The following is a 5,000-nucleotide window of genomic DNA, read 5'->3' on the forward strand; positions in this document are numbered from 1 at the left end:
TTTCCCAATCTCCTTATCTGTCTCCTTCTCTTTTTCTCTGTCTCTCCTTCTCTTCCTATCCCATACTCTCTCTCTCTCTCTCGTTATCCTAGTCTTTCCCTCCCTTCCTATCCTAATCTCCCTCTCTCTCCCCTCTCTCTTTCTCTCACTCTCTCTATCACTCTCTCTATCTCTCCTCTTCCTATCCCCTATTCTCTCTCTCTCATGTTATCCTAGTCTTTCCCTCTCTTCCTATCCTAGTCTTCCCATCTCTCTTCGTCTCTCTCCCCTCTCTCTCTCTCTCTTTCTCTCTCTCTCTCTCCCTCTCTTCGCTGTCCGCCTTGCCATTTCCAAATCTCCCTATCTCTCTCCTTCTCTTTGTCTCTATCTCTCCTTCTCTTCCTATCCCCTATTCTCTCTCTCTCTCTCTCTCTCTTGTTATCTTAGTCTTTCCCTCCCTATCCTAGACTTTCCATCTCTTCCTATCCTAATCTCCCTCTCTCTCCCCTCTCTTAGTCTTTCCGTCTCTTCCTATCCTAGTGTCTCTCCTCTCTCTCTCTCTCTTTTTGTCTCTATCCCTTTCTCATCTCTCTCTCTCTTACATTATCCTAGTCTTTCCCTCTCTTCCTATTCTAGTCTTTCCATCTCCCTTCCTCTCTCTCTCCTCTGTCTCTCTCTCCTTATGCTATTCTCTCTCTCTTTCTCTATCTCTCTCTCTCTCATTATCCAAGTCTTTCCCTCTCTTGCTATCCTAGTCTTTCCATCTCATCCTATCCTAATCTCCCTCTCTCTCTCTCTCTTTCTCTCTCTCTCTCTCTCTCACGTTATCCTAGTCTTTCCCTCTCTTCCTATCCTAGTCTTTCCACCTCTTCCTATCCTAATCTCCCTCTCTCTCCCCTCTCTCTCTCTCTCTCTCTTTCTCTCCTTATCCTATTCTCTCTCTCTTTCTCACTCTCTCTCTCATTATCCTAGTCTTTCCCTCTCTTGCTATCCTAGTCTTTCCCATCTCTTCCTATCCTAATGTCCCTCTCTCTCTCTCTCTCTTTCTCTCTCTCTCTCTCTCTCCCTCTCTCTCTCTCTCTCTCTCTCTCTCCTCTCGCGTTATCCTAGTCTTTCCCTCTCTTCCTATCCTAGACTTTCCATCTCTTCCTATCCTAATCTCCCTCTCTCTCACCTCTCTCTCTCTCACTCTCTCTCTCACTTGCTATATCTCTCCTCTTCCTATCCCCTATTCTCTCTCTCTCTCTCTCTCTTGCGTTATCCTAGTCTTTCCCTCTCTTGCTATCCTAGTCTTTCATCTCTTCCTATCCTAATCTCCCTCTCTCTCCCCTCTCTCTCTCTCTCTCTCCCTCTCTCTTGCTCTCCCACTTTCCATTTCCCAATCTCCCTATCTCTCTCCTTCTCTTTCTCTCTATCTCTCCTTCTCTTCCTACCCCCATTCTCTCACTCTCTTTCTCTCTCTCATTATCCAAGTTTTACCCTCTCTTCCTATCCTAGTCCTTCCAACTCTTCCTATCCTAATGTCCCTCTCTCTCTCTCTCATGTTATCCTAGTCTCTCTCTCTCTCTTTCTCTCTCTCTTGCTCCTCTCTCTCTCTCTCTCTCCCTCTCTCTCGCTCTCCCCCTTGACATTTCCCAATCTAACTATCTCTCTCCTTCTCTTTCTCTCTGTCTCTCCATCTCTTCCTATCCCCTATTCTCTCTCTCTCTCTCTCCCTCTCTCTTGCTCTCCCCCTTGCCATTTCCCAATCTCCCTATCTCTTTCCTTCTCTTTCTCTTTGTCTCTGTCTCTGTCTCTCACTGTCTCCCTCTCTCTCGCTCTACCCCTTACCATTTCCCAATCTCCTTATCTGTCTCCTTCTCTTTTGTCTGTCTCAACTTCTCTTCCTATCCCATATTCTCTCTGTCTCTCTCTCATTATCCTAGTCTTTCCCTCGCTTCCTATCCTAGACTTTCCATCTCTTCCTATCCTAATCTCCCTCTCTCTCCCCTCTCTCTTTCTCTCACTCTCTCTATCACTCTCTCTATCTCTCCTCTTCCTATCCCCTATTCTCTCTCTCTCTCTCATGTTATCCTAGTCCTTCCCTCTCTTCCTATCCTAGTCTTTCCATCTCTCTTCCTCTCTCCCCTCTCTCTCTCTCTCTCTCTTTCTCTTTCTCTCTCTCTCTCTCTCCCTCTCTCTCGCTGTCCCCCTTGCCATTTCCCAATCTCCCTATCTCTCTCCTTCTCTTATTATCCTAGTCTTACCCTCTCTTCCTATCCTAGTCCTTCCATCTCTTCCTATCCTAATGTCCCTCTCTCTCTCTCATGTTATCCTAGTCTCTCTCTCTCTCATGTTATCCTAGTCTCTCTCTCTCTCTTTCTCTCTCTCTCTCTCCATTTCTCTCTCTCCATCTCTCTCTCTGTGTGTCTCCCTCTATCTCCCCTCTCTCTCTATCTCTACTTATCTTATTCCCTCCCTCTCTTCCTATGTCATATTATCTCTCTCTCTCTCTCTCTCATCTCTGTCCCATATTTCCAATCTCCCTCTCTCTGTCTATCTCTCCTTATCCTATTCTCTCCCTCTCTCTCTCTCTCCATCTCTCTCTCTCCCCCTCTCTCTCTCTCCCCCCTCTCTCTCTCTCTTACCCCCTCCTTCCTTCCATCCTCTCTCTCTCTTACCCCCTCCTTCCCTCCATCCTCTCCCTATCTCTCTCCTCTTTCTCTTTGTCTCTCCTTCTCTTCCTATCCCCTATTCTCTCTCTCTCTCTCTCTCTCTCTCCGCTTCCTATCCCCTATTCTCTCTCTCTCTCATTATCCTAGTCTTTCCCTCCCTTCCTATCCTAGACTTTCCATCTCTTCTCTTCCTATCCTAATCTCCCTCTCTCTCCCCTCTCTCTCTCTCACTCTCTCTCTCGCTCTCTCTATCTCTCCTCTTTCTATCCACTATTCTCTCTCTCTTTCTCTCTCTCTCTCACGTTACCCTAGTCTTTCCCTCTCTTCCTATCCTAGTCTTTCCATTTCTCTTCCCCTCTCTCCCCTCTCTCTCTCTCTCCTTATGCTATGCTCTCTCTCTTTCTCTATCTCTCTCTCTCTCTCATTATCCTAGTCTTTCCCTCTCTTGCTATCCTAGTCTTTCCATCTCTTCCTATCCTAATCCCAATCTCTCTCTCCCTCTTTCTCTCTCTCTCTCTCTCACGTTATCCTAGTCTATCCCTCTATTCCTATCCTAGTCTTTCCATCTCTTCCTATCTTAATCTCCCTCTCTCTCCCCTCTCTCTCTCTCTCTCATTATCCTAGTCTTTCCCTCTCTTGCTATCCTAGTCTTTCCATCTCTTCCTATCCTAATCTCCCTCTCTCTCCCCCCTCTCTCACTCTCTCTCCTATTCTCCCTCTTGCTCTCCTCTCCCTCTTGCTCCTCTCTCTCTCTCTATCCCTATCCTATTCTCTACCTCTCTGTCCCTCTCCCACTCTCCATTTCCCAATCTCCCTATCTTTGTCCTCCTCTTTCTCACTATCTCTCCTTCTTCTCCTATCCCCTATTCTCTTTCTCTCTCTCTCTCTCTCTCTTTCTCTCTCTCTCTCTCTCTCATTATCCTAGTCTTTCCCTCTCTTGCTATTCTATTCTTTCCATCTCTTCCTATCCTAATCTCCCTCTCTCTCCACCCTCTCTCTCTCTCTCTTTCTCTCTGTCTCTCTCTCCTATTTACTCTCTTGCTCTCCTCTCCCTCTTGCTCCTCTCTCTCTCTCTCTCTCTCTATCCCTATCCTATTCTCTCCCTCTCTCTCACTCTCCTGCTCTCCATTTCCCAATCTCCCTATCTTTCTCCTCCTCTTTCTCACTATCTCTCCTTCACTCTGTATCCCCTATTCTCTCTCTCTCTCTCTCTTTCTCTCTTGTTATCCTATTCTTTCCCTCTCTTCCTATCCTAGTCTTTCCATCTCTCTTCCTCTCTCTCCCCTCTCTCTCTCTATCTTACTCTCCTTATCCTATTCTTTCCCTCTCTTGCTATTCTATTCTTTCCATCTCTTCCAATCCTAATCTCCCTCTCTCTCTCTACCTTTCTCTCTCTCTCTCCCTCTCTCTCTCGCTCTCCCCCTTGCCATTTCCCAATCTCCCTATCTCTCTCCTTCTCTTCCTACTCCTATTCTCTCTCTCTCTCTCTCATTATCCTAGTCTTTCCCTCTCTTCCTATCCTAGTCCTTCCATCTCTTCCTATCCTAATCTCTCTCTCTATCTCTCCCTCGCATTATCCTATTCTTTCCCTCTCTTCCTATCCTAGTCTTTCCATCTCTTCCTATCCTAATCTCCCTCTCTCTCCCCTCTCTGTCTCTCTCTCTCTCTCTCATTATCCTAGTCTTTCCCTCTCTTGCTATCCTAGTCTTTCCATCTCTTCCTATCATAATCTCCCTCTCTATCCCCCCCTCTCTCTCTCTCTTTCTCTCTCTCTCTCTCTCTCCTATTCTCCCTCTTGCTCTCCTCTCCCTCTTGCTCCTCTCTCTCCCTCTATCCCTATCCTATTCTCTACCTCTCTCTCCCTTTCCCGTGCTCCATTTCCCAATCTCTCTCCTCCTCTTTCTCAGTATCTCTCCTTCTCTTCCTATCCCCTATTCTCTCTCTGTCTCTCTCTGTCTGTCTCTCTCTCCATATCCTATTCTCTCTCTCTCTCATTATCCTAGTCTTTCCCTCTCTTGCTATCCTAGTCTTTCCATCTCTTCCTATCCTAATCTCCCTCTCTCTCCCCCCTCTCTCTCTCTCTATCCCTATCCTATTCTCTCCCTCTCCTCTCCCTCTCCCACTCTCCATTTACCAATCTCCCTATCTTTCTCCTCCTCTTTCTCACTATCTCTCCTTCACTTTCTATCCCCTATTCTCTTTCTCTCTCTCTCTCTCATGTTATCCTAGTCTTTCCCTCTCTTCCTATCCTAATCTCCCTCTCTCTCCCCTCTGTGTGTGTGTGTGTCTCTCTATCTCTCTCTATCTCTCTCTCATTATCCTAGTCTTTCCCTCTCTTCCTTACCTAGTCCTTCCATCTCTTCCTAT

Source organism: Cryptomeria japonica, chromosome 9 (assembly GCF_030272615.1).
Source record: "Cryptomeria japonica chromosome 9, Sugi_1.0, whole genome shotgun sequence".
In the NCBI taxonomy this organism is placed as follows: Eukaryota; Viridiplantae; Streptophyta; class Pinopsida; order Cupressales; family Cupressaceae; genus Cryptomeria; species Cryptomeria japonica.